The sequence below is a fragment of the Engystomops pustulosus genome, chromosome 6 (genome assembly GCF_040894005.1).
Source record: "Engystomops pustulosus chromosome 6, aEngPut4.maternal, whole genome shotgun sequence".
In the NCBI taxonomy this organism is placed as follows: domain Eukaryota; kingdom Metazoa; phylum Chordata; class Amphibia; order Anura; family Leptodactylidae; genus Engystomops; species Engystomops pustulosus.
Genome location: NC_092416.1, coordinates 104,186,235 through 104,197,965, shown reverse-complemented (window position 1 = coordinate 104,197,965; position 11,731 = coordinate 104,186,235). Strand labels below are relative to the sequence as shown.

Genomic DNA, 11,731 nt, shown 5'->3' with positions numbered 1-11,731 from the left:
GGATCATGGGCTCTTATATGGTCATGTGCTTGAGGCCTTAATTTAAAACAGCAAAGCTTACAAGTGCATTTTGTTGCCCTAAGATACAATTAATATCAATTATGTATACTGAGATGTCATTATGAAATCACAACCAGGCTTTTGTCGGTTACCAAAAGTATGAAATGTTAAATTCTGCTCCATCGGGAAAATTGTGCAGTCTATTGGGGATTATGAAGCTGACATGAGCTCATTTTCACACTAGTATATTTTCTAAAACATCACCTATGGTGATTTTCTCCATCTGTCTCTCTTTCACTACACTCTCCCCAATCCCTCCCCCCCTACCGTAGACAGACACCCATTCCCTCTTGTGATGAAAATAGTTTGTGTTTTTGAATTGTGATACCTTCCAACCCTATTATCAAATAAAACAAACCCTCCTTAAAAGGTTGAGCTTTCCAAACATTTCTGCTGAAAAAAGGAATCTCCTTTAGTCTATATTCTTTCCACTCAATGCTCAGTCTCTGTGTGACACCCTACTTCAAATGGAAAACATTCAGCTACAAGTTATAGCAGAGCAGAGTGATTTAAACCAAATAAGAAAAAATCAAAACCACTAAAATTGAAATCTTCAATAAAAGCAGAAGTCAACAACATGGTAAGTGACAAATGCAGTTCTGTGATGATGTTATTTTCCAGACATTTACTTTGCAACTGTGTTACAATTTGTTAAACTTTTTACTAACATTTTTCTGTTGCATTTAACTCATTCTTATCTAAACTCTTAGATCAGCAGTAAGTCTCTTTTACTACCTCTGAACATTAGTATGGATTTAACTGTGAAAATGTTTGATAAATACTGTAAAAAGAACCAAGAGCCTTCATGTTTGCAAAACATATAATACACTATAAGTAAATCATTATGCAAAACAGTTATGATGTCCATAGCATTTATGATCATATTTATGGCATTAGATTATATTCTTGAATAACCTAATAATCGCAGGTGCTATGAATGTTTAATGAAAACCTACAATACAGTCATTACTGTTACTATTAATTAGACATTTTCAATAGTTTATCCAGGTAAATCCACAACATTTTACTGGCTATCAGCAAATACACTTTCATGTTTGGGAAGATAAAAATAAGGGCTACCATGTATTTACATTAGATATGTGATTTGAAAATTAGGATTTAACTTCTATACTATGACATGTATGTATTAAAAAACAATAGTAGTAAGAACAATAGTTCTTCATTATACATTTGCTTATGTACTGCAAGTTTTACTCACATTTGTGGGTAGAGTTTTGAAAACAAACAAGGATTTCTAATTGATAATTGATATATACTTGCTAATGAGTGAATATTTTGTTTGGCAAACAATGTTCATCTTTCCCAAAGCTGTTTAAGAGATCATATATATCTTTGTAACAATTGTCTTATACATATGGGGTGGACTAAATTTTGAATTGTTGAATTGCTGAATCTTCTACTGTAATGCTAATGGTTTTAGGCAACTTTGTGTGACTATTATTATGACTATATTAGCAGCAATATAAGAGCAAAATCTATTTTATAAAAGCATTTGTAACAACTGACCAAGTTCTATTATTTACCATTTCATAAAATGGGCCATTTATCTGGTTCACATGCATTTTTTTAAAAACTGTAGTAATACCAGTAAATACCAGTAAAACCAGCATTAACAACCATGGATGCAAAATAGAATAAATTATTGAAGTGAACGCTTTTAAAGATTGCTATGATTTTACTTTGTGGTACAGTGAAGCAGCGTTCTCAGAAATGGTTCTGTTTTCCTGCATAAAACTGTCTCTTGCGTGTCCTCACATTTGTTTTCTGCCTGAGAAACTGTACACTACTATTAAAAGGGTAAATGCTTCTGAATTCAACATTTTTTTTGTCTCCTGGGTTAGCAATCTGTCCAAATGTAACAAGCGACTTTGTAACTCAGTCATTGTACCTTTTCATATGGAAACATAATGACAGCTTTAGTTACTAGGATCCCTATAGAGAAAATTGGAAATTTACATGATACAATTCTGTGAAGATCTGAATTATATGATGCATGGTCAGGCAAAGGATACCTACAATAATTTGCAAATTGTACAAAATTATGATTGTAATATGAAGATTTGACATATTGAGAATATGTATTTGTATTCCTGAAATAAGACTAAATACTCCTACACAAATTGATAACTTGTGGCAATAGTTTCTGTTACAGTCACCGCAATTACCAGTAAATTTTTTTAAATAATCCTTTTTTATGCAACAGTTAAGACTAAATGTGATTGTAATCAGACTAAACAAATTTCATAGTATAAAACCTGTAAACAACTTATGACAATTGCAACTACAGAATATAATCTACCATGTATTACTTTGTTTTTGTGTAATTAGGTAGTGCATTGCAGATTAAATTCATACTAGGATATCACTAATGGATAAGGTACTTCTATTATCTTTTCAACATGTCATGCAAAGTTTTTAATGCATAATCATTTTCTTCCACAAATTTCCTCAGCATACATGTAAAAGACTTTACAATTTCTTAAGACATAGCAATATCAGATATGGCATGTCTTCAGCTAAATAATTTCTTGGGGTCCCTATAACTGCTCTCTGAATGGAAAAGCAGGAGATATATTGCCATAGCTTTAACCCCTTAGCGCTCTGCGCCGTAGCTGTACTGCGCTGAGTCCCGCGAATAGCGCTCAGCGCAGTACAGCTACTGCGCAGAGACGATGCCGGTTCAGCGCTGTATAGCAGCCGAACCGGCATCGTTAGCCGCGGGATTTCAACGGTAATCTACCGTTGACATCCCCGGCTAACACCCGCGGTCGGAGTGGGCTCCGATCGCGGGTGTTTAACCCGTTAAATGCCGCGGTCAACGCGACCGTGGCATTTAACATGCCTTCTGGGGGTCTTTACCCCACAATCGGCCCCCCCCGCATCGTTTTCGGGGGGGGGGCGATCGCTGTTTTGGCACCTCTGGGGTCCGATCGGGACCCCAGAGAAGCCTGGAGGGTTTACCTTTAAGATGGCGTCTGTGACGTCATCTTAAAGGCAAAGTGTCAGCCTATGCATCTGCATAGGCTGGCACTGATAATACCCTGCAATACATTAGTATTGCAGAGTATTATCAACAACAAGCAATCAGATGATTGCTTGTTCATATCCCATGGTGGATCATGTAAAAAAATGTAAAAAAAAATGTTTTTCAATAAAAAATTACTTTATAAATCACTAAAAATGCCCATAAGCCCCAAAACATATAAAGAGACATATAACACTCAAAAAAGTCTCAATCATAACACAAACCCCACATATATAGTATCACCGCGTCCGTAACAATCCATAGAATAAAACTAAATAAATATTGAACCCATATGATGACCGCCGTAAAAAAAACCGTTAAAAACCCGCCAAAAATTATGATTTTTACCTATTATATCCCACAAAAAATGCAATAAAAAGTGATCAACAAAACATATGTACTCCAGAATGATATTGTTGCAAAGAACAACATGTCCCGCAAAAAACAAGCCATCGACCAGCTCTGTAGCCAAAAACGTAACAATGTTATGCCACTTGGAAGACAGCGATGCAAAAATAATAGATTTTTCCCCACATTAGGGTTTTATTTGGCAAATTTAGTAAAACATAAGAAAAAATATTCATGTCTGGTATCCCTGTAATCGTATCGACCCATAGAATAAAGATAACAGGATTATTAGGATATACGGTGAACACGAAAAAAAAAAAAAGTAAAAAATCCAGTACAAAATTGATGCTTTTCTACTCATGACCTCAAAAAAAGTTCCAAAATTTTCAACAATAGGTGATACCAACCCCAAAATGGTAACACTGGAAAAAGCATCTCGTCCCGCAAAAAAAATGCCGTCACATGCCCCAAATAACGGAAAAGCGAAAATTTTATAGCCTTCAAAAGGGGGCAACCAGAAAACTAAAATCCTGGCAGCTGCAGGGTGCTCCTTCCCTTCTGCGCCTTGCTGTGCCCCCATAACACAAGTAATGTCCACATGTGGGGGGTCGCTGCACTCAGGAGAAATTGTAGAACAAATTTTATGGTGAGTTTTCTCTTTTTATCTTTTGGAAATGTGTAAATTTTAGGGCTAAATGAACGTATAACCGACAAAATTTGACCATTCTAAATTTCACCGCCATTTTGATTCAATTACTATGAAGATCTCAAGGGGTTAACAATCTTTGTAAATGCTGTTTCTGATAGTTTGAGGGGTGCAGATTTGAAAATGGGTTGGTTATATAGGGGGTTTTGTAGCTAAATATGTAAAATTTGATTTCAAACAGTATTTATCCCCAAAATAGTCAATTCCGAAAATACGGAAAATCGCTATTCGATTTGTAGGCCACGTGACGTCAAAATAAATTATCCAAACATTTCAAAAATTATAAAAATGTAAAGTAGACAAATGGGAAATGTTATTCTGCAAGTTATTTAGGTGGTAAATCGATCTGCCTGAAAACGCGGTGATTTAGAATTTCGAAAATGTCAAATTTTTCTGAAAATTCATCATTTTTTTCTTTTTTTTGTAAATAAACGCAAAACTTATCAGCCAAAATTTACCACTAAAATGAAGTACAACATGTGGGGAAAAAACAATCTCAGAATCGCTTTGATAAGTAACAGTGTTCAAAAGTTATTACCACAGGAAGAGACACTGGTCAAATTTAAAAAAAAAGTTGCGAGCCTTAACCTGCAAACAGGCTGCGTCCTTAAGGGGTTAAACATTGGCATGCAGGAGATACAGTTTAAGGCACACATGCAGACTTAGTCGGCATCAGACTTCTAACCAGTATCCCTAACAATAGTTTTATAACAACCGTTCTATCAACTGCTTCCTACACTGCTTGGGCACCCACTGATCTCTGGGTCCCCATGCATTTATAAACGTTAGAGTGCTTACATCTAGATAATATTACATCATCAAACATTCAAGTCCATTGGTGTTTCACTGCTGTTACAATGAGTATCACCCTCCCCCTGCTTTCTCCCTCCTGCTCTGCTCATTGTAACAACCAGTGGAAAGACATAATTAAATGGCTCTGGAAACGCCCACCAAAGTGCCTCAGGCTCATTAGCTTAATAGAAAAGTATATTTTAGAAGGAAGGAGACAATGGATAACAAATATTTATTACCACAGTTACGGTGCCTAGATCAATGAGTAAGTGCTCCTTGTTTACCATGTTGTATTATGGTAGATTTTCTTTAAAGCTACAGCCTATTACCTACCTATAATTAAAAGCAAATGTGGGTATAATAAAATGGATATATTAAAACACCACATAAATACATTTCATGGCATTTCATCACTACATATCATTATTTTAGAAAATATCATTGTAGTAAACAAACCACCGGAACCACCACTAGGATCTTCTTCCCAGGCAAAAACTCTCAAGAATTCTAGAAATATAAAGTTCTTCTGTCTGGTACACCCCTATCAGTCATGTCTTTTTGGTATAACCATGCAGAAGAGTACACAATTCAGTCAAATCATTTGGTCAAAAAACATTTGGGTCAAATGTGTTATAAAATCCTTAGTCATATACAGTATTTTTCGTACTATAAGGCGCACCGGAGTATAAGGCGCACCATCAATAAATGCCTGCTAAAATGTCTAGGTTCATATATAAGGCGCACTGGATTATAAGGCGCACCTGTTTATAAGGATGAATGACCAGCAGGTTGCAGACCTGTGCACAGTTCAAGGCAGCTGTTGTCTGTAAGTACGGTTCATAAATAAGGCGCACTGGACTATAAGACGCACCTTTGATTTCTGAGAAAATCAAAGAATTTTTTGTACAAAATACGGTACTTAATGTTATACATATACACAAAAATACAATTGATTGTAATTAGATAAGGTTTTTAGATAAGTGGACCCAATGCTTCTGTTCATGTTGAGGTTTTGGGTTTGCTGGATTGGGGCCATACGGCCCTTCTCCATTCTTTGTGATTCTGTTTCTCACTCCCCACCTTCCAAAAGCCTTCCAACTTTTTTTCATTTTTACATTTATAGAGCCATTTCAGGACTTGATGTTTGCAGAACAAATAGTACTTCCTTTTCTCAGTGTTTAATATTCCATGCAATATACTGGGAAGCTTGAAAAAAATCCAGATGCTGGGAAATTGACTAAAAACACTGTAGCACAATTTCCTACATATTTATGGCTTTTACAGTGCAGTTAAAACTACCAATTATTCTTTTGCTCGGTACGATTACTAAGAAACCAAATTTATATAGTTTTGTTTGTATATAAAAAAATGTTTCTTTTTTTAGAATAATGTTCTGACACCAATAACCTTTTCATACTTTGCTGTAGAAAGCTGGGTAATATTTAGTTTTTTGTGAAGTGGCTGACTTTTTCAATTATACCATTTTTGGATGTCAACGATTTGAATTTACAAGTTTGACATAATAGTGAAAAAATAGCCATTTGGACATTTTGGTATTTTAGAACCTTACAGTGTTCATTCCATTGGATAGTCATTTTTATATTCAAGGAATTTTGGGATGCAGGGATACCTAACCCGGTCATGTATTTGATAGTTTATTTATGTTCTATGGAAAGGAGATGCTATCTTAATATTTTTTTACAATTTTATTTTCCTAACCCCCTAGGCCTAGGGTATTACCGGTGGGTGTCTGTATAATGCAGCAGATCCCTTCTGTACACACCAGGGGCTGAACACCAGGTACTGTGGTCCACGAGATCTCCCTTTCACAGATTTACATCCTTGTTTGGGTCTGATATTTTTTCAAATAACTGCATGTTTATTTGTAGTATTTATCTGCTTAACTTCTGTGTCTGGGCATGAGTTTTTGTTAAGTGATGCAGTACACATTACTGCCATTAGGAGCAGCGCTCCCTTTGCACTACTCTATATACAGCTGTGTAACCTTACCTGGGTTGTTCATGCATTGTCTCTCCTGGAATTGTTTAGTACATTTAAAAAAAAATAATTTGTTATCAATAAAGTTTCTCTATTTTACAAATTCATTATTGGCATGGATTTCCCTCTTTTCGTCTAGTTTTTGGTATATATTCAATAATTGTGAGGGCCACCTCTGACCACTCTGGCATAGGGGAGTTACCTTTATGATTAGGTCTTAAGTGAAAGGGCTTACTACTAGAGCTCTCTCCATATAACCTTTAAATTGATGTAGCATACTATTATGCTAGTTGTGCCTGAGTAATCTGTTTGTTTGGTGAAAGAGTTTGCTTTTGAGCAGCTTAAACTGTATGCTTTGTATTGCAAACCCTCTACAGAATACAACTTATACTTGAAAATCCCAACATTTCTATCTTACCTTTTTTTGAAGTTAAACACTTACGCCAAGAATACTTTGATTTTATTTCTTTTTTTATTTTCTCACATTAAAGACTACTGATCAATCTAAGTCATTGGATATTTGTAAAACATGAATTCAACAATATTTATGGTCAAAATAACCCAAAATGCTTCAAAAAGGTGTAATTATTTTTTACAAATACGACTGTATATAAGTTTTATGATTTCTTCACACAATAGCTGTATTTTGTATTCTTTGTTCAGATACAAATAAATAGATGTATCACTTAGTACATTCTCATAGACAGTTTTGTTTTTCATCCATAAGTCATTTCATTTAAGCATTTGCAAGAGATAAACATGCCTTTAATTCAAACTTCACTTTGATGCACTTACCTGACCCTTGAAAGCAGTTTTATTTTTCAGCTTCAATTCAAAAGAACATAAAAATATAGGTTCCAGTAACAGTGTCACTTCACAGATGTCAGCATATCTTGAAAGTTATCACTTTCAAATTCTTTAAAGTGAATTGAAAGTATATTACTTTTGCACATATTCATATTTTTAAATATTTTGATGTTTTGAAAACTTTAATGCATTATAAATTATTTGTAAATATATAAGATAGATAGATGAATAAATTAATTCTGCCATGTTTTCCCATTCTGACAGGTGTCAAGATCCCACCATACAATTTCTAGGAAAATTACATCTTACAAATGGCATGTCTGACATGTCAATATGATGTATGAAACATTCACACCAAAATGTATATTTTTCATTTAAGCAAAAAATATTTTCCAGCTGTGTGTCTTCATTATAAAAAAAGTATTACAAGAATGTCTCCTAAAGTAATGCTATTTTTTTGATTCCATGAATATATGTGCATTCCAGTAGTACATATGTAATATGTAAACTATAATAGTATTCAAATAGTCTGTTCAATTACAGTATGTCCTGTTTCCATACTATGACTTCCTTTCTGTATAACAAATGTTGGACTTAATAAGTGTCTAACCCATTAATGTTGCCTAAAGTTAGAAAATTGGAAGATTTCAGATATAAGATTTTTTTAAATATATTTTTACATTTTTAACAAGCATAAAATTGCAGGCTCATGATCCATTGTACAGATCATGGGGTACATATGCAGACAAAATAAGAGTGAGGGCCCCGCTTGCTATAGCTTACAATCTATGAGGAGGAAGGGTTGACACTTGAGGTGACAGTGCTTGTGAACTGAGTTCCTGTAAACCACTGTACTATTACGACTTGCGCGTGTCACTGGCTAAGAAGTGGTTCCGGCATCAGAAACTGTGGGTGTCAGTTGTATATTACAGATAACACCCTGCTCTTGCTCATATGATCGGAGAGAACTCCAATCGTGGGTGTTATCCTGCTTACACGCCACAGTCAAGCATGACCTTCCCCTGTGGATTAGACCCTGCATGCTCAGATTACAGATTACACTGTCATCAGTATTGCAGTGTAAAAAAAAGGAAAAAAGTAAGATATTTTTATTTAGAATAAAAAATAACTTCCCTAAACTAGCAAATACCCATAGAAACTGTTTTTATAACTAAACACTAAACATATCACCCGAAATTTTAAATAATGTGTGACAAGAAAATAGTCTCAAAATCACTTCTGCAAAGCTTTCCAAAGTTATAACCATTTATTGTGATACATACACTACATGTAGATATGAATGTGGGCTGTTCAGGAAGTTGAAAACTGACTTTAGCAAAAAGGGGTAAAAAGGCATAAATTAAAAAATAAATGAATAATGCTGAATAAATTAGTCCATGTATAGATGTAAACATATGCAGACATCTGTGTACCTTAAGCATTTGCACAGGCATCCACATTGGAATTTGGAAGTCCCAACATAATTGTGGAGCATGCCTGTTAAACTGAATGTAAGAGAAAAAAACGAGTGCACTTAGTTTAAGCTTATTTGGCACACTCTGGGTGTGTCAAATTTTTGAAGACCGTGCGCCAGTCTTCAATAATCTGGCACACTCTGCACATTGGTGAGACAAACTACATGTAGTGCAGTTTGCCTCATTAATGATAAATCAGGCCCTTTTAGTTAAGAACACCATATGAGATGGTCCCCCGCATAAAAAGGTAGATTAAAAAACAGCATCAAAAGAAAAGAGAAAGAACAATAGAATCTTGTGCTGAAAAAACAAGAGACTTTATAGAAAATAATTTGACATCTGAACATCTCAATAGATAAGCACACTATTCTCATAATCTGGATCTACAATGTCTATTTTGTGTTTCATGTAAACATACAGGCAGTCCCCGGGTTACATACAAGATAGGGTACAGACGGGGTTACAATGATAAAATGTACAGTTCCGACTTACATACAAATTCAACTTAAGAACAAACCTACAGAGGTTTGTTCTTAAGTTGAATTTGTATGTAAGTCGGAACTGTATATTTTATCATTGTAACCCCCAGCCAGAACTTTTTTGGTCTCTGTGTCATTTGGATTTTAAAATGTTGAGTTGTCATAAGAACCAGGAATAACACTAAAGCTTCATTACAGACACCTGTGATAACTGTTATAGCTGTTTATTGTAGCCTAAGGCTAAAGTACAGTAAATTACTAATATCCAGTGGTCCATTTGTAACTAGGGGTCGTAAGTAAGTCGAGTGTTCTTAAGTAGGGGACCACCTTTATTGGGCCAGATTAATTAGTTAGTACCTGCGTCAGTTTATTGGTCACGTTTGCATGCAAAAGTGTCTTTGGAGCTTGCACATGTATTTATTATGTTTGTGCACCACAATTGTGTCCCTGCTGCATTTTGTCTGCCACTGTTTAAAAACAATGCACTTGTGCATCCTGAAAACAGACCAGACTTAACTAAAAGCGTCCAAGACTATTAAATAATGTGGTGCAACTTGCACAAGGAAAGTGCAAACTAAAACTAGGCACATTCCACCAGTTTTTATATATTTGGAACATTTATTTTACATTACTAACTTCTGTTTTTATAATTAAAACAAAATGTTTAATAAAAAAGCTAGATTAGGCTGTATTTGTTATGTTATATTAATTATGAAGACATTAACTTAGTAACCAGCGAAATTTGAAATACAGTTTGTTTTTTCATTTTAATAATTGTGACTGGTTTTTCACTTCTTGTGGCCTTTTAAATTCCAGGAAAATCTTTCTCTTTTCCTAAAAACAATACTAACTTGTAATTTCTATAAAGGATGTGTCATTCAAACTCCATGTATTATATGGCAAAATAAACCCAAAGAATTCAAAACAAGCTATCCCCATGTGAAAGTTGTCAATTTCTTTTTAGGTGGATGAACAATTACTTTCTGACATCTTCAGGGGTACTAAACTGTGTAAATAAATCAAAGACAAAAATATGATAATATATACATACATACTTATAACTATATATATTTATAATATATTTATGTGACAAAACATTTAGTTAAAACGATTCTTAAGGTTGTAACGAACATAAATTATGAATAATATAAGAAGTCACAGGCATTTCTCAAATTTAACAATATATTTTATTCTAAATTATTGTTTATTAGAATTAGTTCATAATAATTTAAATCTGTTTTGTTTCATAATACACTGTTTATGTTCCACCCAACCACAAATTTACAAGTACCTTTATCTTGTTAAATAGAATAAATATAATGAGACAAAATGTTCTATACAGAGAGATCAAAAACTCCAGAGAGCCAGACAAAAGATTTCAACAAGTAAATTCCTGAGAGCTGACAACCACCTAGAAAAGGAAGAAAAATTGCCCAGGCTAAAAGACTGGGAATGTTTAAATGTTAACCTCTTCATGTTTGTATAAGCATTGAAATCACCCAATTCATAAATATAGTCCATATGGTGGACCTCAAAATTCCTTAGTACCTTAGTGCTGCTAAACCAAACACATTGATGCTTAGAATACAAAGCATTAAGCGTTTTGGTTTTAATGATTCACTTAGACAAGCCCCCGACTGTGTTATTATACAATATATAAGGCAATGTAAGGCAATCCTCAAGCACATTACAGTTTACACATTAAGAAAGTCCTATGGTACATCAATGCAAATTTAAATCTTCCATCATAAAAAGTAAGCTGGTTTATTGGCACTATGTATAATGTTACTGAAGAAATGTGTATCACAGTAGGTAGCTGGCAGATAATATTGTCTTTTATTTTGTTATTTGTAACACAAATGGTAAAATACATTTACTACATAACTGTATATATTTAATTACATTATTGCATATATGTAATATATTTGTATAATATAGCTTTATGGAATGACATAATGCTTTATGGAATGACATAATGCTTTATGGAATGACATAATAAACAACATTTACAAAGTTATGA

The 11,731-nt window shown here is 34.1% G+C and overlaps 1 protein-coding gene across 3 annotated transcripts in view; it reads left to right on the top strand.

Moving 5' to 3' along the window:
* The first annotated feature begins 368 nt into the window (after window positions 1–368).
* NTN5 (netrin 5) overlaps window positions 369–11,731 on the top strand; it is a 533,395-nt gene continuing 522,032 nt past the window's right edge. For all 3 annotated transcript variants that reach the window (XM_072110515.1, XM_072110514.1, XM_072110511.1), the window contains exon 1: window positions 369–640. The gene's annotated coding sequence lies outside the window, so the exon portion shown is untranslated. The remainder of the gene's footprint in view (window positions 641–11,731) is intronic.